A 27,507-nucleotide genomic window follows, 5' to 3' on the forward strand; every position below is an offset into this window, starting at 1 on the left:
TATACCGTTTGGCTCTTGTTACTTAGAGGAAACCCTTGGCGAATCCTTTGAATGTGAATTGTTACAATGCTAACTATTACCTAAAAGTTATATTAATTCTAATATTTCTTTATGTATATTCAGGGATGGTCTGTATACTTAAAAAGACCCATAACTACTTTGAGCATTAAAATATTTCTATTATTTCTTCAAAAACAAGACAAAAATTAAATTAGCAAACCTTTTCCCTTTCACCATTCTGGCAGCCTACTCATGTGAACCGAAATACGGATAAGGAAGCATATCTGGTTCTAATTTCTGAACTCAACACCAGATGTTGTTTTCAAGGTTTGCCTTTAAAAAAAAAAAAATTTAACTTTCATGAAGCCATCTCAGTCCAAGGGGTAGGGCGAATCACTGCAGAGTAAAATTTTGAACTTATATTTTACTATTAAACCATGCGTACGAGGAACATCTCCAGTGAATCAACCATAATGACCAAAGAGACCTTTTCAATATAAATATATACACTGCTCATATATTGTCAAATCTTTTAAAATAGAATATGAGATGTGCAGTTTTTCTGAAATAGAAACACCATGTTCCTTATGAAGGCCCTCACACACTGCAGGAGGAGAGAGAGGACCTTGGGAAAAGTTTGTATCACAGGAGCCTTGTGAGACAGTCAGTTTTGTGATCTGTATTTGCTCTACAAGTTTGTGCCATGGACAAATGTGAGTCATATGCTACTGCTGAGTATAGGGAATCTCCAGCCATTCATGAAATTAAAACATATTTACCTTTTTTTTTTTTTTCAGCTCGTGACTAAGTTATTTATTTAAGCCATCTCCTGCTATAAGCAAAGGGACGGAAGATCAGTATAATGGTCATCAAGTATAATGGTCATCATTGGATACAAGAAGGTGAGCTTAAGGTCCCGTACAATTTTCTGGTCCATGTGTGCAGAGTAATGGCCAAACCAGTGCTGTGGTCTTCACTGTGTAGTGGTCCAGGTTCTCTTTATTCGTCTTCATAGCCAATTGGAAGCGGATTCACATGAGGGTTATGGAAAGGGTATGGTTACCATCTCCCCAGGGAAAGGGCTTGGACCTGATGCAGATATAGGGGTAGGCGACGAACTCGGGTCTCTCCTCCTCTTCATGGTGCGACTTCAGGAAGACGTACAGCAAGCTCACTCCCACCCCGGGGAGCGCCACGAAGTAGGTGAGAAACCCGGGTTCCAGCTGCCGCTGCCATCTTCGACCAGGACCCATATTTACCTTTGAAATAATCTTTTCTAAGTTGTTGCCCAGCAGTCTTTTTCAGGCTCTTTGTAGTTGAAAGGAAATGTAATATATGACAACTTCAAGTAAGCTCTTAACCAAATAGAATAACCAAATGTTGAAATGCTGATGGTTATTTATGTAGTTATACCTGTAGTTACTTATATGTGTTGCTCTTTCCTTAAAATAAGTATTAGGGATATGCATATTTCTCTATGTATATTAATATGGCGTTTAGTGAGTTTTATCTTATTTGAATATGCTAAAAGCAGATGAGAATTGTGAATGGGGTTGTACATAAACTACTACTAAAGAGCATCTACTAACATTAATTCAACAAACAAGGGTTGAGGGCACTCAGAAATGGAGATCTAAGACGCATGTGTATAAAGCAGAATCTATAAATAAAGAGAAACAAGCATGAAAAACTGTAATCATGTATCATAAGAACTCAGAGTATTGGGTAGACTTTCATTCATTCTTCATTTATACAGCAGTGTTTATTGATCACCTGTTATATGCTGGGCTTCAGAGATACCATGGGGCAAAGGGAGCAAGACAGACACAGGCCTTTCCTCTTGGAGCTTACATTTCCATTTGTCCACAGGACATTCTCACCCAGATGTACATAAAAAACAACGTATGTAAAATTGAGCTAATGATGTCTGCCCTGAAGTCAGCTTCTCCTTCTGGTATCCTCACTTTTGTTAATGGCACTTCTATTCCCTCAATTTCTGAGGCCTCCAACTTCAAATTGTCATCTCTTTTCCTTTTCCTCTCATAACGGTACTGTTGAGCTTGCTTTCCAAACACCTTGCCATCTTCTCTTTTCCGTCCTCACTCTCCCCTTTTAGTTCCTCACTACCTTTAACCTGGCATATTGCAAAGTTTATCTGATTTTACTTGGCTTCAATTTTTTTCCTCTCTCATTTATGTGGATAAAGCTGTTAGATAATTCTTCCTAAAGAAGAATACTAATCACATCACCACCTTGTTCAGGAGGCCTCAATGTCTCCCTAGTCTTTGTCTAATTAAGCAAAATCTCCCCGGTCTGTTATTTATGCCTACCATAATAGCCCTGATCCCACTAACCAATGAATATAATATATATTTATGTCCAAATTACAATGGTGCTGAGCTACCCCCTGAAGAGGATATTCCTTAAACTTCTGGTTCTGACTATCTAACTTTGCTTTGGATTTAAAAAAAAAAAGAAAAAGAAAGCTGTTTTCAGCTTGTGTATTGGGTTTTCCTGAAGATTGTTGTATCCCTTTATATTCCAATAACAATGGCACAGGCCTTCTTCTGCCTCTCTGATTATGTGCTCTTTTGTCTATTTTCCATTCTTGATTGTGAGAACCTACAGAATGAAACTGACAAGGCAAGGGCCTCCTAGGTGGCTGGAGAAAGGGAAGAAATGGCGTAGAAAAGCAAGACTCCTCTTGAGCCAGTTGGTGGATGGGAAAGGCTGGCAACAGTCATACATTAATAATTTTGATCCCAATCACACCCATTTGCCAGCTGTAGTCAACACTTGGCATCTTCCGACTTCTTCCTTTCTGTTTTCCTCTTGTCAATGCCTGCTTCATAAAAAGCTCAGTGAAGGAGCTGACCGCTGTTCCATCATGAGAACATTGACACTCGTGCCAAGAGCTGGCTCCCAAGGCTGACTCCTGGACCTCACCCTACAGATGAATGGGACTGTAGGCTCTTCCCCCAAACACATCTGATTTCTTGTCCCCATGTCTTCCCTCTTTCTAAATGACATCTTCTCATTTCTGCCTGTTATAGTCCTGCCATTCAAGTTCCATATCTCATGCCAGCTACTCTCTGATGCTTTTTCCAATCTCTTTAACAGCAGGGCGATCATACTCTATGCCAAAGAAACATTCCCAATTACCTTGAATAATCTGCATTGTTCAAGACTAATTTCCCCATATCATTCAAAAAGGGTGACGAGCATTTCTATTTATCAGCCCCCATGTGGGGACTGCCACATGGTAATAGCATAAAGAGAATTTATAATTTACTTCATCTTCATACTTTGAAAATATGTAATTCATGATAATTTCTAAACATTTTGAAAGATGTACATTATTTTGAAATCTGTGTGTAAAAGGACACCTGAAATACCTCTATTTGTCCATAACTCTGCTGTAATCTAACTGAAGAATATCAGGATTATAGGCATAAAAGGTAAGTCTATATGATATAGGAATATTCAGTAAAAAAGTTCATATGAAACTAGGGCAAATGGCAGTGTCCTTCAGGAGATAGTTTTCTATGTACAGTATGAGACTATTTATTGTGCTTGGGAAGCTCACTGTGCAGTGTTTGGAAAGGTCTGGAAAAACCATATGCAACCCATACTCCATTTGGGGCCTATTTTCCCCTTGGGGTATTAGTAAAATTTGATTTAAAGTCTATCTCCTCTTTCTTTGTCTACTTCACTTCTCTGTTAAAACCTGCAGTCCCAGCTGCCCTCCTGTCACCTGTTTTAATAACTAAGTTAAAAAGTGAATAAATTTACTGATTCATCTACATGAACTGAAGCAGCTTGGGGTTCTGTAACTTTATGGAAGATATTAGGTGAATGGTGCCTCACTGTGGAGTGACAGCCTTTTGTTAGCACTCTTTTTTCTCCTCTTCTTCCATTTTCCTTTAATTTCCACTCCTGTCCATACCTCTCTGATATAACCAGGAAATTCTTCCACTTGGTCTTGCAGAACAGTTTGAAGAGCAGCCTTACTTGTACCTTTAATCCCAAGAGTCTACGAAAGATTTTTCTGAAGAATTTCAGTGTCTTCCCTGAAAAGAATTCTGGTGAACACAATTTTTTTTTTTCATTTTTTTTCTTATACTAAGGCAGACTAGAAATCAGGACTCAAATCACGTTGATGGAATTAACATACATTATATGTGATAACATGAAGACACAGTCATTTTTATTTTTGGAGCTAGTGGCAGGAACAGATTGTGTCTATTGCGCATGATTGTGTGGTGCCTAATCCAGTACCATAAAGTGAAGGTTTGGTTTTCTTCTTTATAATTACAGTTTTAAAACTGAGGTATAGGGGCTTCCCTGGTGGCGCAGTGGTTGAGAATCTGCCTGCTAATGCAGGGGACACGGGTTCGAGCCCTGGTCTGGGAAGATCCCACATGCCGCGGAGCAACTAGGCCCGTGAGCCACAACTACTGAGCCTGCGCGTCTGGAGCCTGTGCTCCGCAACAAGAGAGGCCACGATAGCGAGAGGCCCGCACACCGCTATGAAGAGTGGCCCCCACTTGCCGCAACTAGAGAAAGCCCTCGCACAGAAACGAAGACCCAACACAGCCAAAAATAAATTAATTAATTAATTAATTAAACAAAACAAAACTGAGGTATAGTTAATTTACAATGTTGTGTTAATTTCACGTATACAGCAAAGTGATTCAGTTATACATATCTATCTATCTATTCTTTTTCAGATTCTTTTCCATTATAGGTTATTACAAGATACTGAGTAGAGTTCCCTGTGCTATATAGTAGGTCCTTGTTGTTTACCTCTCTTATATATAGTACTGTGTATATGTGAATCCCAAACCCCTAATTTATCTCCCCCCGCCAATCCCCTTTGGTAACCATAAGTTTGTTTTCTATGTCTGTGAGTCCATTTCTGTTTTGTAACTAAGTTCATTTGTATGCTACTGGTGGAGGTTACCAATAACTTAGATATCAATTATAGCAGTTACTTCTGTGAATGTGGCCCACACTCTAGAGACCGTCCACTGCAATGACCAGGTGAGTCTGTTTCTTACGATACATTTTAAAACATGAGGGCAATATATGTTAAACATTTTCAGAACAGTGAGCCAATAATAATTCAAGGTACTTAGATTACCTCCCTGGGTTGATATAAAAATATTATTTGTCACTAGTTGCTTAATAAAACTGTAGTGGAACAGTTCTAGGGGCAAGTTCTTCCCCTGAAAGGAAAGGCTAAAGGTGTTAGGTGTTTGATGTGCCAGAAAATTTCAAAGAATCCCACGTATACTGCCAGCCCTTTGGGGGAAAATGGTTCTAAACTGATATCCAGTTACTGTTTAATAAGTAAGGTATTCTAATTAAATTTTGGAATTTGAAAATAAAATTCTTCTGAGTCTAAACTTTGTGTCATGTTTTTTAAAAAGCAAGAAAAATGAGGAATTACAGAGAAAAGAACTGAAAAATTGTCCAAATTGATTTTAAGAAATTTAACATTTCTGTCTTTATTGAATTTTTATCTTCAAGAATTTGCCAAAAAAGAACATACCAAGTTTGTTAGTGGTGCCATAGAAGGAGGACAATGTATTAATCATGAAGGCATGAAATAAATAAAATAATGGCAGTTTTCTACTTTGACCAAAAGACTTGCTATTTTAGTGGCAAAAGTAAGTGCGCGAATACCCAAATAAATCTAATGTAAACAATAAGAAGCCTTTGACTGCTTTTGGAGTGATTATTTTTGGAGTGATTATTGATCCAAATGCTATCTGCTGACTGAGGCTATCCTAGCTAATGTCTCCAAATACTCAACTCTTCTGCAGTAGTTTTGTAACTGAGGCTTTCTGAGTGCCTGTGGGAATAGCTGGGTTGGTGGCATTTACCAAGACATTTTTCTTAGTTTACACATTTGTTTTGACTTGAAAAACTTATAGCTTGGGATTTAGCCCTGAGCTCATGGGCTAACCACATCGGTTTACTTCTGTCTCATTCCTAGTATTTGCACCTAACTTCTGCTTTAAGAACAAAGAAACAGCTTTCACAGAGAATCACAGATTCAAAGAGCATGAAGATACATAATAAATTGCAATGGATCAAAACTCAGGAGATCAAGACTGTTCTCCATGTTCTCCTAATTTCCTCATGGGCTGCCCTCACACTGTGTTTCCTTAGCTTTGTTTGTTGAAATCGCCATGGCATCTATCATTTTTATTCAACGAAGTGAAATGAACACATCATTGTGATTTCTGAGACCTCTTGTTCCTTCACTTAAGATGAGTTAGCTGACAAATCCACTCTGTACTTTTCTTAATATTTATATTACATGGATCCTTTGAGAAAAGCAAACTTTTATTTAGACCTACTTAATTAGATAACCTAGAAGATGATCAATCATTGGGTTTTCCTTAGAGAGTCAAATTGTGAGTGAATTTTATTAATTAAAAAATTGTCAGGCTTCCCTGGTGGCGCAGTGGTTGAGAATCTGCCTGCCAATGCAGGGGACACGGGTTCGAGCCCTGGTCTGGGAAGATCCCACATGCCGCGGGGCAACTGGGCCCGTGAGCCACAACTACTGAGCCTGCGCGTCTGTAGCCTGTGCTCCGCAACAAGAGAGGCCGCGATAGTGAGAGGCTCGCGCACCGCGATGAAGAGTGGCCCCCGCTTGCCACAACTGGAGAAAGCCCTCGCACAGAAGTGAAGACCCAACACAGCCAAAAATAAATAAATAAAAATAAATAAACTATTTAAAAAAAAATTGTCGAATGAAAACAACCTAATATACCATATGCACACATTTATAGGCATATAGGCATATATGTTTAAGCAGATGCATTTGATTTTAGTAGTGCCCATGTCATTGTTTATCTTTGCAGGAAATTCACCTGGAGCAACTGAGTGTCGCTGCGCTGTGCTCCGTTCGTAAGGCAATTATTAATCTGCGTGAGAATGTAGCAGGATCTCACCCATCCCAAGGTTTGCCTTTATTTCTTAACGAAGAGGTCTGTTTAAACAGTAATTTTAACTTTCTGGTAAACAGTTCTTCACGCCTATGCCCCTTCTTTAAAATTTCACCCATTAGCTTCAAAATGGAAAATTTCCTTTCAGACTAAGGTGCGGGACATATCTGGGTATAAGTGGCTGTGCTTTATGGCACATTTCACATGATTCTGTAAGGGATTAGTCCAAAGATACTCTGAAAGAATGATTAAAGATCACATCAGTGATTTTGTCAGAAGGACAAGCACAGGTACCTGCTGGTCGATACCTGTCTTCTGTAAGGTGCAGAGGGGAAGGAGAAAGGGATTGACGTCAAAAAGACCAGCGTTGGGACCTGGCTTTACCACCATGGGCATGTTACTCTGCCCTGACATCTCCTTTTCCTTAAAGAATTGCTTCGAAGATTAAAGGTAATATACATAAAGTGTCTAGCAAAAGGTGCCTGGCATATAGTATATATGATTGTTTTATAGGTTCAAAGATCACATATTTCAAGCCACTCAGGAGCCGATGATTAATACAGTGTTAGAGGAAAAAGACTGGAAGAACTCACTGCACAGAGCTGGGCTATCGTTCTCAACCTGCATTTATTTATGGTTATTTTGTAGCTAGTGATCCTGTGGATATTGGAATTCCTTTCTTAATAGGGTCCTTTATCAGGGAAAACAAATAGAACAGTCTTTACAACTAGCGCCCCTTTCCCCTTAGGGTACTAGAAAAGTTACAGTTCTCAACATTTTGAAAAGAAAGAAAGATGCTAAACATTAATTATGCATAGTTACAAAATAGACTTCTCCTTGATGGAAAAGTTTTAAAAAATGAATTATAAGCCGGGGAGGAAATGAACAGCAGAAAGGAAACTATATTTTGGCAAGCTCTGAAACATGGAAACATTATTCTTTCCTGGTTTTCCATGAATTTGAATCTCCTGACAGTTTCTCAATTATAGCTTGTAACTGTGGGCTTCAAAGCAATTCTGCAGTTCAGTTCACCTCAGCTGGACAGTTAATAATGTTTATTGAGTTCCCATGGAGGGAAGAATACTGGGTAAAGGACCCATTTTCCTTTTCCTCAGCATGGATGCCTTGATCCAGAGAGTCTGTCATTCAGCCAGTCAGACCTGCTAATGTTCTCTTACTTTGAATCCTCCCCGACCGTGTTTTCCCAGAGACCCTCGGAAGCTGGAGCTGACCTCCTCCCATCTGCCATCCTACATCGTGTCTCTTCCTGCCTGTACCAGATGAAAACCCTTTAGGCCGGAAGCTTTCCCAGATTAATACCAGACCCTTAATCTCATACCGCCCCGCCCCACTGCCGCCCAAATTTATTTTATAAATATGTGTATTGTTTGGGTTGAACTGAACCAAACTATAATCTCTACACGTTTAAAGCTTAGGCTCAATTACAGGATCATATGGTATCCACGTTCAAAGGGGTTTTTAAGTTTTAGCCCAATCATCTTATTTTTTCAGATTAAATCAAAACTAAAACCCAGCAAAGGAAAATTACTTGTCATAGTATAGTGAAGCGGCAGTAGGCTTTGGAGTCTGAAAAATCAAACCCAGGGCTAGCTCCTGGCTCTGCAAATTACTAGCTAGCTATTAGTGCTTGAACAGGTCACTGAACCTCTCTGTGCCTTATTTCATTTTAGTCTATAAAATGGGGGTTTAATCGTTATTGTAGCATTATTGACATTTTTAAAATGGATGGGAAATACCTGGCAAATTTGAGCTGTTCAGTAAATGATGACTGTTCTTCTCCAAGGTCAGAACGGACATAAATGGCAGACCAGAACTGGAACCCAGAGCCTCCAAGTGCAGTGCTTACTCTTTCCTGACCTGCTGCTTATTTCCAGAGGAGTACCACCCCCTGAGGGCATTCAATAAACATCTCTTGGGGATGGCTGTTTCCCAGACAGATTATAATTCTTTTGAGACAGGAAGGTAGGAGGGATTTTGTTATTGTTTCTTGCCTTGGGGGAGCGATTCCATCAGTAAAGTAGCAATAAAAAAGGTTCCCTCTATTAGTGGAAATGATTAACACTCCTTTAGTTAGGCAATATGTTCCCACCCATTTCTGAATTTGGCCTCACATGAACCAAGCCACACAGATGGGGGAATCAGAAACCTACGAAAACAGCAACAAATTGGTTTGATGAGTGGATGTGGTTGAAATCTTTCATCTGGTTTGTCTCAATTGGTTGTGGAAGTTAGATGGGTTTTGAATAAAATCAAAAATCCAAGCAAAATGTTATGAATATTAAGCCACAGGTATCAAAGCTTGGAGAATCTGATGAAAAATGAACCAATGTAAACCAAACATAAGGATATTACACACCTCCTTTCCTGACAGTTAATTTCTGGCAGGAAGAGACTCAACTTGCTGTAGGAGAGGAATATGCAGCCTTTCTAATTAATTATCACCTCAGTGTTTATTTTTCAATGAATCAGTGTGCTGGAATGATTAAAGTATATGTGGCTCAGAAACTCAGACGGGAAGGAATGAGCCAGGACTAAAAGCCAATGCTAAATGTGCCCACATTGGCTGTCCTAGTGGAATCCAGCCTTGCCATGAATAAAAGGGTTTTCTGAGGCATAAGTACTTACACAGCCAGCCAATTTGGCCCTCCACATATTTGTGATGCTTGCTTGAAAATGGTGCTTCCAGATGGAAATCTGGGGAAGGGTGAGAAAACCAGTATAGAGGTGATATATATATTGTCTACTTCCTTTGTAGAGAGTTCATGGTGTCTTATTTTAGCTTGTTTGAGAAGTAAGACATTGACCATCAGAACAAATATCTGAGATACAGCCTATGACTTATTTTGCCTCAGTCAGACCAGTGGGTGAAACTGCTAGTGGGTGAGATTGTGCAGAACGAAGAAGCAGCTATTCTAAGTTCCAGAAGAAATGAAAACTTTGTTTTCTTGCCTTGTAGCTGTTCTTCATCCATCTTCAAAGGGTCGACACCTATGGAATATTTTAGACTGAGGGTTTTGTTTTTTTTGTGTGTGATTTGACAAAGAAATGATGGTCCTCTTAAAGCTCTAGTGAAACTGTGTTTGGAATCTGCTTTGTCAGAGGCCTATTTTTCAAAAGTTGCTATGCAGTTATCAAACTGCAGTTTCTCAGGACCTATAAAAAAATTTGAGTTGCTTTAGAAATTTAGAGAAGGAAGATCCAAACTGAAAATTTTAGCAGTCCTATTTAATTATAATGAATGTTTATGATTCAGGTACAAGATGTGTCCACATATGGAAGGTCACTTTAAAATAGATTTGCTTTAATTACAACTACCTGTGAACAAACCATCACCTGGATGACTTAAAGCTCTTGTGTTTAGCTCAGAGGTATAAATATTCATGAGAAAAAAAGAAGTTAGGCCTTGTAAAAATCTCTTGTTAAAAAACATCATGTTGAACTTGTTAATGGGTAATCTTAAATCATTCTATATAAAGTAATATGTAATTACTGATCTAAACCTAAAATTTTAATTGAAAGCAAGGAGTAAATTGGGAGAAGAGCTACTGATGGTTCTTGAGAAGAAAAGGGCCTTGGAGAAATATGAGTTGCATACAGTGGCTCCTTGGTAACTGTCTCTTCCTCACTTGCCATGAGACAAGGACAATGCAGGGAGGAAATTCTCGTTGGACAAAGAAAATACAAGAATTTTGATTTCTTGGGTTAAATGGGCAAAGTGCTCGCCAAAGAAGTTAAAATATGTAGACAATTAAAGGCTTTTGGTGGCTGAAGTAATGTCTTTCATGGCAAGCATGGCAACACCTAACTGCCATGAGTTGACATCAGCTGGCTGGAGTTGACATCAAAATTCTTTTGAACATAAAAACAGGTGCAGTGCAGGTTGAAAACAGTTTTTCTGGTTGCAAATATAAAAATGGAAATAAACAGTATTAGATAAATAATAATCATTGTCACTAAAGCACAACTGCAGGTATACCTGGAAATGGCGGACTATGTAACGACCAGAATGGTCCCAACTGCTCTGTCAAATTACTCAGCTAGGGAGTTGTGGACCTGGTACAGAAAATAGATCTGTGGTTTCCTAGATGATTTTAAATAGCATTTCAACTGTGCTCTTAAAATATTATTAACATTTCTAAATGTTTATTTTAAGATGGTGGATTGAGAACGTGCTTTGGTCTTCCACTCTATCATTTAGGGACTAGCAAGAAAACAAACCATTCTAGGCATTTTATTTTTTTTTTATAAATTTATTTATTTTTTGATTTTTGGCTGCGTTGGGTCTTCGTTACTGCTTGCAGGCTTCCTCTAATTGTGGCGAGCGGGGGCTACTCTTGGTTGTTGTGAGCGGGCTTCTCAATGCAGTGGCTTCTCTTGTTGCAGAGCACGGCCTCTGGGTGCGTGCGCTTCAGCAGTTGTGGCACGTGGGCTCTAGAGCACAGGCTCAGTAGTTGTGGCTCATGGGCTCTAGAGCATGGGCTCAGTAGTTGTGGCTCATGGGCTTAGTTGCTCCATGGCATGTGGGATCTTCCCAGACCAGAGTTTGAACCCGTGTCCCCTGCATTGGCAGGCAGATTCTTAACCACTGCACCACCAGGAAAGTCCCAGGCATTTTAAATGAAAGGAATTTAGTACAGGTGATTGTTTACCACACAATCAAAATGTAGACAAGGGGGCTTCCCTGGTGGCGCAGTGGTTGAGAATCTGCCTGCCAATGCAGGGGACACGGGTTCGAGCCCTGGTCTGGGAAGATCCCACATGCCGTGGAGCAACTAGGCCCGTGAGCCACAACTACTGAGCCTGCGCGTCTGGAGTCTGTGCTCCGCAACAAGAGAGGCCGCGATAGTGAAAGACCCCGCGCACCGCCATGAAGAGTGGCCCCCACTTGCCGCAACTAGAGAAAGCCCTCGCACAGAAACGAAGACCCAACACAGCCATAAATAAATAAATAAATAAATAAATAAATAAATAAATAAATAAATAAAGACAAGGAAAAGAGGAGATGGCAAGAGAAATAAAAGGCATATGATAGCAGGAAACCACTATTTACAAGCTCTGGGAACAGAGCTTAGAGGGTAGAACCATACAGCTATTGGTCTAGCCTTGGTCTAGGATCCTTAAACGTGGGGTAAATGGGTATTGAAGCCGCAGAGAAAACAGAACTATTGCTAGAGATGCCAAAAAAAAAAAAAACCAGAGTAAACGGAGGGGAAATACCCTGACTTTTCCCCTCCTCCAATCTTCCAATCTGGCAAACTGACATTCAACCCTAAATATATAACTGCTCATGAAAATAAGACATAAAATAAATATATAAACTGCTAATGAAAATAAGACATAAAACTCAGATGACTGGGGCTTCCCTGGTGGCGCAGTGGTTGAGAGTCTGCCTGCTAATGCAGGGGACGCAGGTTCGAGCCCTGGTCTGGGAGGATCCCACATGCCGCGGAGCGGCTGGGCCTGTGAGCCACAATTACTGAGCCTGCGCGTCTGGAGCCTGTGCTCCGCAACAAGAGAGGCCGAGATGGTGAGAGGCCCGTGCACCGCGATGAAGAGTGGCCCCCGCTCGCCGCAACTGGAGAAAGCCCTTGCACAGAAACGAAGACCCAACACAGCCATAAATTAATTAATTAATTAATTTAAAAAAATATATATATAAAATAAACTGACTTCACAGCTAAATATATCTTATTAAAAAAAAAAACAACAATCAAAAAAAAACTCAGATGACTGAAACTTGTGATGAACCCATGAATGTTAGAAAGCAGATGACATCAAGTTGAATAGAGAAATTGTGGGCCAGGATGCATGCAGGGGAGCACTAGCGGTGGGTCACAGACAGAGTGAGAGGAAGCCAAGCATAGTTGGGACATTGGATAGGATCATTATTTGGAGTCAGTCGTAAGGAGTAGAAATGAATGTTGAGCTCTATTCATGTTCCTACCTTGGACCACAAAATCTAAACATAAAGTCTGCCTCCAGTTAGGGACAACGAAAACGGACACTCTGATTAAAGGAGGAATCACCCCAGATCACGAAAACAGCTACTGCCTAGTGGCATACCTTGCCCTACCCCCTTTCTCACTAAAAGCAGTGTGGCATGCAAGCTGCAACAGCAGTGCCCACATTCTCCCAAAGAAACTACATGAATAGATGTGTCAAGACAATCTAATAAGGACTCCCAATGGTAAACATAAAGGCACAATCCAAAAAAATCCTTTTCTTAAGGCACGCTTAAAAAAAGCCAACAGCATAAATGGAGGCGGTATCCTCAGGACCAAAGGAAACCGAGTTATCAGGGCAGCCAGAGGGAATGCTAAAATATATGACATTAATATTATAAACAAGAAAGGATATTATGTCCATGAAATTAGTATAGGTAGTTTTGAAACAAAGAAGACAGATAAATCCAAATGCATCATTATTTACAATGAATATCAAGGAGGGAGAAGGATAAGAGGTTTACTTTGGTTAGAATATAAGTTCAGTCCATATTTTTCAGTAACTATTCACCTATTAACACCAAAAACTTTCAATAAGTCTTGGCTTTTCTTTTGTGAGACAAACTAAAAGCATTTCTAGAGTTGGCTATAGGAACCAAGTTGAGCAGCCTAACAGAAAATACAACTACAATTTTGGTCCAAGCAACAATAATATGAAACCCTTTAAAATTAGATTCTCTCACCTCAATGCACAATAAAAATTGAGTGTCACCCTTATGAACAGTCACTTTCTTTTTCTTTTGCATGTTCTGCTTTCAGTGCTTTGCTTCTCTGTTACCCCTCTGAGAAGAATGTGGGGGGCAGGGCGTGGGTGGAGGTGGTGTACATCAAGTCAGATCTGTAGATGAAGGGCTTTGTCCCGCCACCAATTTTAACCAAAGCTCCCTAAGACGTCATGGGAGCTCCTATCTCAGCAGGATGGATTTCTGGTTATCAGAAAAGCCTTGGAAGTTGATGCATATAAGATCCACAGAGATTTCTTAGTAGCATTGCTAGGATCATTAATATGGTTTCCCCTTATCCTAATATTCTAGAAGTTAATCTCCCTCTTTTATTCACTTTCAACCTGGCAGGCACCATTATAACTCCAATTACAAGAGTAGAACTTACTGTACTTCATCCATTTTAAGATGCATGTTTTTTATCATCTCTGAAATCACAAGGCATGTTACAACTGATGGCATGTCAGTTTAGTAACTTTCCTTTCCCCCAAGTGGTACATAAATAATGGTGCATCTTACACACAATGGTATCTTGGAGTCAATGAAATTCGGCTTTTTTTTGCATGCTTATTTTCACCAACACAGAAGATGTGACTATTTACCTTGCTAAGTATTGTAGTCATCATCCGCTGTTCACAGAATGAGTGTGTGTGTTTGTGCACTGGAGTTTTTTGTTTTGTTTTGTTTTTACAGTAAAACATTTCTAGACACATATTTTATAGAATGCTATAGAGCTGTGCTTCCTAAACTTGACCAACTAGCAGAATCACCAGAGGAACTTTTAAAACAATACAGATATCTGAGCTCTCCTTATGAGTTTCTGGTTCTAGATACATCTGAGAATCTGTAATTTTAGAACTCTCCCAGGCTGATTCTGATGAGAGCCATGCTACAGATGAGGAGAACAACAGAGGAATGTATCTGCTCTATAGGAAATATGTGAAAAATAATTTTAATATATAAATATCACTGTCTTCAAGTAGGGAAAGAAGAGTCCACCCAAAATCATGTTCTTTCATACTTAAAATTTCTGTTGTTTTATGAAAACAATCTACATTGTATCTTCAGTGAAATTTTTTAGCACTAAGAAGTCAACTTTATGATCCAAAATGTATTAAAAATCAATCTTCAGTGATTGTCAAATTTCAAATAGAGTTTTAACCACAGAAAATTATATTAATTTCCACTGAGACTTGAAAATCAATTCAGTTCAATTCAGTGCCCTTTTTATGTTGCTTCCAAGGTTTATGGCACACTGGTTACATGAGACATTACGGAATTATACTAGTCTCCTGAAATACTGGGTTATATTTATTTAATTTTGGTAGGCTTCATTGCACATGGGGAGGCATGATTTAATGGAAAGAACCAGGAATCACAGGAGACCCACCATTAGCTGTGTGACCTTAGGCAAGTCATTTAATTTCTTTTGGCTCTAATTTGCCAATCTGTAAAATAATTAAGCAGGATTAGATGACCTCTAAGGTTCCTTCCACCACTAAGATTATATGGTTTTTGTGGTCTGAATGGATGCAAAGCCATATTGTATCCACAGCTTACTGACAGGAATATTTATATTATATTTACAGCTTACTGGCAGGAACTAATTGATTGGCAATGTGAAATTAAGAGGCAACTTTGCTACGGTGACCTTGAACTGTGATAATTCAGTACACTAATAAATGGGCTTCAGGGAAAGAATTTCAAGTGAATAAAGCACCAAAAAAGGAAACGACTAGGAAATTAGAGAAATCTAGAAACTAATTTAAATGAGTTTTTAAAATTTATGTTATTCCAAGGACAAAGTTCAACACAGAATATATCCTTCAAAAGTAGAAATTTGAGAGAAACTTCTTGGTCAAGTAAAAGAAAAGGAAAATTAAGAAGAAATAAAAATGAGAGTAGTTCTATCAGTTTGGATGATGTCAGTTCCAAGCAACAAAAGACAGAAGAAATTTATTGGCATATATAACTATTAGTTCATCTGTACAGAGTGGGTTCAGTCATGGTTTAACCAGGAAGTTGGCTGAAATTCCCATCAGTTCACCTGACTCAGTCTCACTCTATGCATTGGTTTGTCTAGACTGGCCTCCATCATGATAACAAACAGTTGCAGCAATTCCAGGTCTCATTGGCATATGTGACACTATCCAAAGCAAGAGAGAGGGCTTTTCTTCCCTCCACCATATCATAAACACCTGAATTTCACCCTGGACCAAGCTAAACCAGTCTCTGAAGTCAAATGAATGTCATGTTCTGATTGACTTTAATCTAAAGGACTGTTCCTTCCTCAACCATCAGGGATTGGATGAACAGGTGGATTGATACCACAGTCCACACCTGGAGCAGGAAGTGGGGTCAATTCCATTCAAACCATATGCTTGCTGCACAATGGGGGAAGATTGATCCCCCAGAGGAAAATCTGGTTGCTCTTAGGAAGGGGAAAGACGGGAATGGATACCTGATAGGCTACCAACAAACATCTACTTCCAAATTGAACGTGTATTATTGTACCGAGTGTGGAGAAAAATAAGAACCTTTCCATCCCAAGATTTTGTCCTGAGATATAGACCAACAATAAGCACAGAAGTTTGAATATTAAACCAAAAGTAGTTAAGGAAAGTTTAAATATTAAACCAAAAGTAGTTAAGTGTAAATAAACTCGATCTATCATGTGACAACAATAGCAGAGTGGTTAAGAGTTTGAGTCACAACAGACAGATTCAAATCTCAGTTCAATATAGCTATGTGACCCCATCCTCCACCTATATCGTGGCAATAATAATAATATTTATGTCACTGAGATTTTATTGTGAGAATTACATGAGAAAATGTAGGTAAAATGACTCTCAAAGTTAGCTGTAGAAGTTTTTTAGATATTAGCTTTGGTAATATACTGATGAAAACACAAAAGACAGTCATCCTGAAAAAGTTCCAAATGAAGGGAAAAAAGGAAAGGTAATTCTCAGTAGCAATTATGTCCATAAAAATATAAAAATTGAATGCCACAAAAAACTACACTTAATTATTGTGCTTAACAGAGAACTGATAGCTCCTTGCAAAATGACTCAAGAGTTCACAATTGGAACATGATGCTTTGTTTAGCAGAAGTCATACAGTGCAGAAGAGATGCTGCACATAGGTCAGTAAAGATCACCTGAGAAGGAAATTGAAGGATTGAGCTGTGTGAAAGAATAAAAAGAAAAATAAAATATCTAATTGTCAGGGAAAGCTTCCTAACTATAAGAGCTGTTAATCTCTCTAAGAAAGTGATGGAAGTTTCAATATTTGGGGACCTTAAAAATGAAATTGGGAGCTTCCCTGGTGGCGCAGTGGTTGAGAATCTGCCTGCTAATGCAGGGGACATGGGTTCAAGTCCTGGTCTGGGAAGATCCCACATGCCGCGGAGCAACTAAGCCCGTGAGCCACAACTGCTGAGCCTGCGCGTCTGGAGCCTGTGCTCTGCAACAAGAGAGGCCGCGATAGTGAGAGGCCCGTGCACCACGATGAAGAGCGGCCCCCGCTTGCCACAACTAGAGAAAGCCCTCGCACAGAAACGAAGACCCAACGCAGCCAAAAATAAATAAATAAAAATAATAATAATAAAATAAAATAAAATTGGATAAATTGAAAGTCTAATTCACCTAGAAGCAGCCATGCATAAAATAGGCACATAATAAATGTAAGTTGGATAAATGAAGTTCTATAAATTATTACATGTTAATTAATTTTTCCAAAGTGAAGTGAGTTCCTGCCAGATGCTATTCTACGAGCTTGGGATACTTTAGTGAACAAAAGTTCCTGCCTTCCTGGAGTTTATATCTATTATTAACTTTCTAAGTAAATAATTTTGTAATCTCAGAGTTATCTTCTCTTGGAAACACAGATAATTTGAAGGAATCTTAATCTCCTATAGGCCAGAAAATCACGTTCTTTGTCTTAGTTGCAATCCCCAGAGTTTAATGAAATAAATACAAATTATACAAAATATCAGCATTGAAAATAGAGATAAAAGTAAGTCTGCAATTATAAACACTTAGATAGTTGTAATAATTTGGAGTTTTAAACATATTAATATTTCGCTTTAAAATTCTTGCAGATTCATTACATTCTTGGTGTTCATTATTGGTACACTGTGATGTAATATTATTTCATTTGCGGTAGATTAGGTAGTAGCATTTCTGCTCAAGCTCTCACTCCTGGGAATTCCCTGGTGGTCCAGTGGTTAGGACTCCACGCTTCCACTGCAGGGGGCATGGGTTCGATCCCGCATGCCATGCGGTGTGGCCAAAAAAAAAAGGTCTCGCTCCTGCACTATAACTTTTATGAAGAATGGGTACAATTTCTGTCTCCTTAATGGCAGCATATCATGGAGCCTAACTGAATGTCATGGGCTTAAAAATATTATTTGTCTAACATTTGCAACAGAATTCCTCAATAAGAAAACTACATTTGCTTGGAAAATATATCTTGATAATTGTACTTGAAAGTAAAATGTTCATTCCAAGGGATATGAGTAAGGATTGCTTATTACTCTAGAGAGGTTGGAGCAAAGGAAGGAGAGAATGAACAGGGTAGGTCTAGCAAAATGTCAGAGTGGGATGTGACCTCTTCCCATGACCTTGTGAAACTTTAGGAAAGTTTTAGAATGCATGAAATTGTTAGCTCAAATTGATCTTTTGTGGACATCAGCTAAGAAACTGAATTTTGGATCTAGGTCAGCAGAGGCTGAAACAAGGCATCCTATACAGTTTCAGGGAAAATATTAGAATTCAAATTGTTACAAATTGGTAGAAAGTATGGGGAGGGCTCTGGACCCTTCTGGGTCATGAAAATTAGGAGTTTATGTCAAGTATTCCTAAATCTTGTGATGAGAGCATATAGGTGAGAGCAGGGAGACTTCTTGATCAGGTAGATGGCTGAAGGTGGAGATAGGGAGGCATCCAGCTGACAACTGGGTTACAATAAATACAAACAAAATTTGTAATATTCCTCTTTTCCACTGCTTGGCAAATATGTCCTTCAATAATTCAACTAATTGTTCCTTTCGGTCTTTTGGCTAAGCATCTTGCACTGATGTTTGAAATATGGTGATGGATATACTCTGACCTTTTCATGCTTTCCTTGGGATTAATAATAGTAACTGACATTAATGAGCAGTTACTACATGTCAAGTATTAACACTTAATGAGGAGTAGCTTCTTTAATCCTTATATCAACCTGTGAGGTAGGTACTGATTTTTTCATCATTTTACAGATGAGGAACTGAGACTTATAAAGGTTAATTAGAACAACCAAACAGAAGATCAATAAGGAAATAGAGGACTTAAACAATAGGAAAGACCAATTAGACCAAACAGACATATACAGAACACTCCATCCAACAACAGGATACACATTCTTCTTCAGTGCACATGGAACATCCCCCAGGATAGACCACATGTTAGGCCACAAAACAAATATTAACAAACTCAAGAAGATTAAAATCACACAAAGTATTTTTTTCAATCACAATGGAATGAAACTAGAAAGTAAAATTGTGGTTACCAGGGGCTGGGAGGAGGAAAAGAGGAGTTTTTGTTTAGTGGGTATAGTTTCAGATTTGTAAAATGAAAAAGTTCTGGAGATCTGTTTCACAACAGTGTGTTTATGCATAATACTGCTGAAGTGGATCTGGAATGTACTTTCCAACGCAGAGCTCACAGGCTCCTAGAGTGTCATAGTTTTTCAAAGATGGCATGAGTCCATATGCTCTAAGTACTTTCTGTTTCCTGAATAATATGGGTGGTCACATAAATCTTAGTCATCAAATACCAAGCACCCAACATACTAGGCTGATGGGAAATTCTGTCATAATCATCACTGGGTTTCCTTCCCCTTGGTTGTATCAGAGTCCTCAGTCTTTGTGTAGCACCAAAGCCTGAGGAGGCCCCTGCATTTCTCACTGGTCTCCCTGCAAGGCTTACTGCTGTCTGGCTTCCACGCTGCCTGGATCCCTAAGGGCTCAGGACCTGCCGGAATGTGGTCTTCAAGCAACATCTGCTTTCATCTCTGTAAAAATTCCTGAGACAGGGAGATTTGAATATATTTGCTTTTGTCTGCCCTGTAACTTTTCCTTATTTTGGTAACAGCACCTTGGTTTCCTTTGGGAATACAACTCTTCCCCACTATTAGTTTGTTTGGCTTATATGGGAAGAATTTTTGCTGAGCTGGACACATAACCCAATCCTGACCAATAAGAGTATTTTATCCCTTTAACTATAGTGATTGGTAAGAGATGCACAGAAGACCCAAGCCAGGCCAGTAAGACCCAATCTAGGATAGATGAAACTATGGGGATAGAGGGTTTTTTTCTGGAGCTGCTGAGAGCTGGGGCAGGAGCCCACAAGACAATGGAAACAGTCCAAAGAAAAGCAGAGCAGAGATAGGCAGAGACAGGTAGCACCATTTGAGCTTTGGTTCTAGCCATGCTTGGACTTTCTAGGGAAGCCAATCAGTAAGATTTTGTGGTGATTTCACTTTGCACTGTGACTGAGAGTTCTTACTCATGGTCTTTACTGATACACTGTGCTTCATGATCACAATGCAAGGGAGGAAAAGATCAAAAAGTAAACAAAACAGATGCTAAGATCTCAAAAAATTACCCTTCCACATACATCTTCCCAGTAGAAGGGTGTTTATTCAGACTAGATGGAAATAACCACTTTCAAATTAATGACATTTCCAAAATTTAGATATGTCAATTCAAAACAAGTGTACCCCAAATTTTCTGGATGTATTCTTTTGGGTTTTCTTTCTGTTATATAGATTAAGAAAGAAGATGCATAAAAATAAGCACTTTAACCATTGCAGTTTAAATCTTTAAAACATTTGTTACTTGCTAAAATATACAAACAGCAAGACCAATGTGTGGGCATTTCACCTGTTTGAATCATACCACATTTGTCAATATTGCTCATTTGCTCCTACAGCATGATGTCTTCCTTGCATATTATGCATTATAACAAATTTTCCTTCAACTATTATAATGGAGATTTAAAAAAAATATGGTCATAGAGAAAAATTGGAAATTTCCATTTTTGATGCTTTCTTTGTTTAGACTCCCAGATAAATGACTTATATATTCAAATGTGTGTGGATGCTGATGGAATTTTTTAAAATAAAACATTTATTTCTAAGACATAATGAATTTATAATAGCTCTCTGACATTATATATTTCCCTAATCAGCAACTATTACAGAGAGTTTTGTCTTTTTTTTTTTTTTTTTTTAGTTTTGGTAGAATGAGTTCTTAACCTTGAGGAGTTGGAAACCACTGATGGAAGGGATTTGGTGCCCTGCACAGTAAACCAGAAAGACTCTTATTGCCCTCAGGGCTCACCCAACACCAAATCTTTAGCAGGGTTCAAAGTTATGTCTTTGGAGATGCAAGTTGTTTCTTGTAAATTAAAGTCTTTTGCTGAAGAATTTTCCTTCTTATAATCAATTTTATATACTCCAAACCCTCAAAAGAGACAACATTTCAGGTTCCTATCAGAGAAAATCAACTAACTTCTGCTGAATCCATTCAGCATTTCATATGATAGCATGAAAGTTGACACATCTGTTAGCCTAAAGAAATGAAATTAAAAAACCAAAAACCCAAAATAAATCCAACCATCACCTTCTAAGGAGAATACCTCTGATTCAGAATTAGGTAGTTTTAGGATTAAATTTTGTCAGTTTCCCTTCATACCTCTCCTTAAAGGGGAAAATTAATACACAGTTGATGTCCCAGATATTTACAATAAGGACTAATATCTTTTAATCCACAGACAACAAGAGCTGCATTAGTGTGCAGTTTTCCTGCCTTGATCTATTTGCACTAAGCCAGCAGGGAGACATTTCTGGACCACTTTTACCTCCATCTACAGGTAACTGCTTTGGAAGAAAACCCCGTTTATCTGGGCTGCAAATAGAAGAGTTGACAACATGTTGAAGATGCGATGGTTTAAGTAGCCAACAATTTATGAAGGAAACATTTTTTACATAATTCAATTTAGGTTAAAATTTTTTTTGATAGTTTTTGTATTAATTCTAAGAGAAAAACATACCCTTCCCACAAATCTCAGAAAATAAATAAAAATATTTTTTAAAACTAAAAAATTCCAGTAATCCCAACACCCAATGATTGCCACTGTTATGTTGGCATATGTTTTCCCAAACTTTTTAAATGCACACACACACACACACACATACACATACACACATGTAAGATTGCAGCAAATGCTTTTAAGAAGAAAACTAACAATCCTGAAAAATTATTTTGCTATGGTATTCTAGATCATTTTATGGTTATCCAGATAGGATGATAAGCTCCCTGGACAAGTGGCATTTTATTTTGTAAAGCATGCCCAGGAAAATACATAGAGCTACCCACTGTGAAGTGTGTTTTTCAGCTTGAGGCTATAGGAGGTCACAATTAGAAACTCATCTACCAGCCACTGGGAAGAAGCACTGGAATTGTCTGTGTGCTCATGTGCTATACTCTGTAGTGCAACAAAAACCAAACATGTGTCCAGTATAGTACACTGTTTCCCCTTTCTGTATCTTTCCTACTTTTCTTTAGTCTTTCATGTTGGGCATCTTGGAACACAGCACTGAACCAGGTGGAAAATGGCTCCTTGTAGAAATTCTTTTCTTGGCCTCCATGATTACCTTCTTCTGGTTTTCTTACTTCCCTGACTATTCTTTCTCTTTCTCTTTTGCTAGATATTTTTCCTCTATGTCTCTTGTTGATGTTGCTCTTCCCTACCGTTCTGTCTGTAGCTCTTCTCTCTTTTCAGGATTCTCCCTCTTCTTTCTCTTCTTCTACCATGTACTCCTAAGGCTTTACACACTTTTTTTTTTTTTGGACAAGATGCGCATCTTGCGGGATCTTAGTTCCCCGACCAGGGATTGATCCCGAGCCCTCGGCAGGGAAAGCACGGAGTCCTAACCACTGGACCGCTAGGGAATTCCCTACTTACTACTTTTAAACAATTATTTCCAACTACGTATCTCAAATGTCTACTCCTCTCTTGAGGTCCAAAACCATACTACTTCCCACCACCTACTGTGACTATGTAGGTGACTATTTTAACTTGAATTCTCTCTGGAAAGTAGAGTCTGAGACAGGGTAGTTTATTTGGGGATGTGAACAGAAGTTGGAGACCAGGCAGAGGGGAAATGGAAGGAGAGAATGCTATTTTAAGGGTGTTGGAGAATGCTATGTTGCGTTGGTCTTCTCAGGAGCCTTATAAAGGCTCACACAAAACTTCTAAAAGGCTTCTCAGAATTGTCCACACAGAGCATGAAAGGAAGAGGCTTTATCCATTGTCTGCCTTTCCCCATTTTTTGAGAATTGCCCCACTTGGTGTTTATTCCCTCATGCTTCTCGTGGCTCAACTCAATGCTGGGTGGACTCCCTTGAAACGGACATCCCACACAAGAGTCAGAGAAGTCCCTGGAAGGAAGCTAGCATTCAGGAGCTTATATCTGAGGATGGGCACTGGCAGAAGGAAATGGGTCAAAATCTATACTCAAGTGTTCACCATGACTTGGCTGGAATCAGAGGCATGGCTGAGAGTTGCATAAACCTGGACAAGTAACTAATTTGGGCATCAATCTCCCAATCTGGAAAATGATGACTTGCACTGTCTGTCTTATGAAGCTATTATGAAGATAGAAAAGGTAATATATCTGAAAGTGTTTTGCAAACTCAAAAAGCACTACAGAAAGTTAATATAATATTATTATGATGCCCAGTTTCCCAAATATAACTTTCTTTTTAAACTTCAGGAAGCTAAAACCTATCCTATTTTGACTTAATTTCCCAAGAAAATATGATTATTTCTTTGGCTCCTATTATGGCTAGAAATATTTACTATTGAGCAAGGTCATTCAAAATATTTTATATTTTTATATAAATTGCTTTTAGCAGAATAATTTATTTCTTAAAACCTTCTTTTACAGTATTTGGTTACGCTTAGAATAGCTCAGTAATTAAAAAACAAAACAAAACTCTCAGACCTGTAATATAACTATATACATATGTATCTACACTAAGCTACCCTCAGATATTGAAACATTTCATGAATAGCAGTGACACTCATTTATACTAATGAGTATAAATTAAAAAGCATTGCAGAAAGGACAGATAGAAGATAGGACAGAGCTGCATCATGATGCTAGTTGAAAACATGAAGAATGTCTAAGATTTCCAAAGTTCTGATATATAGGATCTGGGCTCATATATAAAAATTATATATATATATATATATGTATATTTTTATAGCTTATAATTATTAAGTTCCTGGGAACTTTGAACAAGAGATTTTTTTTTTGCTTGTTTTCTTCATAAAACATAATATGAATTTTCATTAAGGTCTATATTTTTACAAAATCCTTACTTTGTTGAAGAATTTTCTTCTTCCCCAACAAAACAGTAATAAACAAAACATTTTAAACAAGGAAGCTACAGTTGCTTTGTAATGTTGAAAACAATCACCCATCTTTGCAAAAGAAAATATATTTTCAAATGTCTTTGTGGGCTAACTTTATTTTAAATGTGTTGAAAGAAAGCAAGCAAGCTTGTGGGCTCCTATTTCTTTGAAGACGTACAGTTTATCACTCTTTCTTTGACATGTAGTCATTATGTTGTATATGAAAGTCGACTGTAGCTCCATGGGAGGTGTCCAAGAGATTTCATCGTAAGGTATAAAAGCTTCTTCCTTAGGAAATTACCTCAAAAGCATGCAATTTACTAACCCCTAGAGACACTGCATTCTGTAAATAGCTTCAAGAGAGCTCTCCTTATGTTAATTACAACAGAAAATGGACTTAAGCATATCTGGAAAATAGTGTAAAATCACTCTAAAGTTCTCTTTCTTAAGAGAAATATATATGCTCAAAGGCATATATATTTGATCAATTTACAACATTTACAATATACAGTGTAATAAGATTACCTTCAAATTCCCAGTTAAACCCAGTGAATCCACATTATGTTACAGACACAATGCCAGTTGAGAATATTGGGCAGATAACAGTAAGAGAAACGTTTAATTTTTTTTCTCTAATTGGCATAGGCCTTTGCAAGACCCATTCGATTGATTTCATACATAGGTTTATTATGCTGGAACAAAATAAAAAGTCCAAGGTTAAAATATTTTTGGCTTCTACTATCCACACTTTATCAACGGAGACTTTGACCTATGGTTGATGTAATGAAACTGAGACCTTTTTCCAACCCCTTATACTAAGAAATGATTACAAATGCTACAGGCAGACCAGATGGAAGTTGGTGACAAAAGTGTTGACAAAGGAGGGCTTCCCTGGTGGTGCAGTGGTTGAGAATCTGCCTGCCAATGCAGGGGACACGGGTTCGAGCCCAGGTCTGGGAAGATCCCACATGCCGCGGAGCAACGGGGCCCGTGAGCCACAATTACTGAGCCTGCGCGTCTGGAGCCTGTGCTCCGCAACAAGAGCCCGCGGTAGTCAGAGGCCCGCGCACTGAGATGAAGAGTGGCCCCCGCTTGCCACAACTAGAGAAAGCCTTCACACAGAAACTAAGGCCCAACACAGCCAAAAATAAATAAATTAATTAATTAAAACAAAACAAAACAAAACAAATAAAAATGTGTTTGGGACATCTCCTGGGGACTCGGGAATCATACACAAACTGGTCAAACGTGTATGATTTAAAAAAAAAAAAAAAAAAAGTGTTGACAAAGGAGATGTCTACCCAAGTTGACAGACAGCTCAGTCTCCATCTGTGAACCAGTGCCTGTGGATTCACTGCAGTTAAAAGGACATGAAATGCATTCTTTTTGTCCCTCCTGCTCTTACTTTATCCTTCAAGAAAACAAATATATAACCTTAAAGACAGAGCTTATTCCAAACAACGTCTAATTTTGGGTGACAACTGAAGAGCTGGGGTGACCTTTTGCTCCAAAAAAACTTTTCTTCAGTTGATTTTTTTTTTTTTTTCTTTGCAGATGTTGAAAGTGCTTTCAGGTCAGATGCAAATACAGATGCATTACTGCTTGACAAGCCTGTCAGTCTTCTCCTGTTTAAATGCTTTTTGGCACTTAGGGTTTTGAGACTCATAATCATGCCTTTTCACCTTAAATTATCAAGTCCTTTCATAGCTGTTACTGGCCTTTCAGGGGAGGCCTGATGGCAGTGGAGCCTGAAGTTCCCACTTACGGTTCAGAACATAGAGTGTCTCTCACAAAAGGTACTCAGACCCACTGCAAAATAGATTACTTCCATTCAGGAAATAGTCCAGGAAGAATGAATATCCAACCAGACCACACCGAAGTAAACCTAGTGTTTCTCTAGTTAGGCTGTGCTTATCTGCTCCCCAAACGGCTTCCATGGATCTCAAACAGTTGCCTAGCGCAATAAATCTCGGCAAGCTGTGTTGTTGAAGCTGACTCTGTCACGGAGGAAGTAAATGAGCACGATTTATATTTACGATTCAGATCTTTTTTTTTTAATGGAAGAAAAACTGGGACTATTTCTATTGTGCATAAAAACTGCAGCGATGTTACAAGTAGCTATAAGGTAATTATTTACCTCTTTCCTCATTGTTTCCTTCTTTTCTTGTCTTGCTAATGTTTGTTTTGACGACTGGGCAAAGGGACTGACTTCATTCAGGATGAGAACAAGGCTGAATGAAGGGTGCCACCCAGGTAGTTCCTAATAACCAAACTGTTGAGTGGGGTTTCTTTCTTTCAGTATTTCTCATTTTCACATTATGAACATTGAGCAGCATTTACATAATTTGAGCTATGAACTGCTAGTTTCTAAGGACACTTGTTATGTATTCACAAGATCAATTGCATTTACAAACATTTTATTGTATTTTCCAAGTACCCTAGGATTTGGGATTAGATTTGACAGTCTGGCTGGGAGTCACTTGAGGCTCACCTGGATCAAGAGACTTTGCTGAAAAGAGGCAAAGTGAAATTGTCCACAATAATTTTCTCCAGACACTTGAAAAATCCAAATCTGATTCTTGCCAAATGGTCTGTGTCTGAGGTTGCTTGTGTGTTAAGGTGTCTCTTTACACCAACATAAAGAAAGAATTTCAGACTTGTATTGGTATAAATCAGTGGTTCTCAAAATGTGCAGGACTAGCCTTTCCGGGGAGCTTCTTAACAAATGAAAATTCTCAGATATCACATAGTCCTACTGAATCAGAAAATCTGGGGATGGGGGCCCAGCGATCTGTGCTTAACAAGCCCTCTCGGTGACCCTGATACTCACTACATTTGAGAACCACTGGTCTAAATAAATCACAAAGAATTCCATCATAGTTGTTTTAAGCTTATGAGTACTATTAAGAGTACAGTGTTATAATTCTGAATAAAATCTACACAACTACTTGATTTACAGCTTTCATTAGGTATCATGGAGATGTGAAGTCAAATTTAGAAAGTATAATTTAAAAGTGTGATGGTGATGTAAACAAAAGACTTTATTAACTGTATTACACCATCACATTGCTTTCTTTTCACTCGTTTTCAATTTAGTCAAAGAATAAAAAGTTGACTCGAACTGGCTGAAAACAGGGTGAATCATATATGTATACTAAATATTTAGATTCCTATTTTACTTTATTTTTCTTTCTATACAATTTCCTGGTCTCCATGTTTGTTATTTTGTCAACATCCTGCCAAGTTACACAATTTAAAGGGGAAAGGAGAATTTACCTACACAGAGAGACATATGCTAGAAATCAGTATTTCCATGAAAGTCAATCTCTTTCTAGAA

At 38.5% G+C, this 27,507-nt stretch overlaps 1 long non-coding RNA gene across 1 annotated transcript in view; it reads left to right on the forward strand.

The window, feature by feature from the left end:
* Positions 1-1,251: 1,251 nt before the first annotated feature.
* Positions 1,252-27,507, forward strand: part of LOC309659022 — a 49,968-nt gene continuing 23,712 nt past the window's right edge. The window contains exons 1-2 of the long non-coding RNA XR_014262511.1: positions 1,252-4,330; positions 4,644-9,687. This is a non-coding gene — a long non-coding RNA (uncharacterized lncRNA). The remainder of the gene's footprint in view (positions 4,331-4,643; positions 9,688-27,507) is intronic.

This window comes from Balaenoptera physalus, assembly GCF_965194825.1.
Source record: "Balaenoptera physalus genome assembly, chromosome: 3".
Classification (NCBI taxonomy): domain Eukaryota; kingdom Metazoa; phylum Chordata; class Mammalia; order Artiodactyla; family Balaenopteridae; genus Balaenoptera; species Balaenoptera physalus.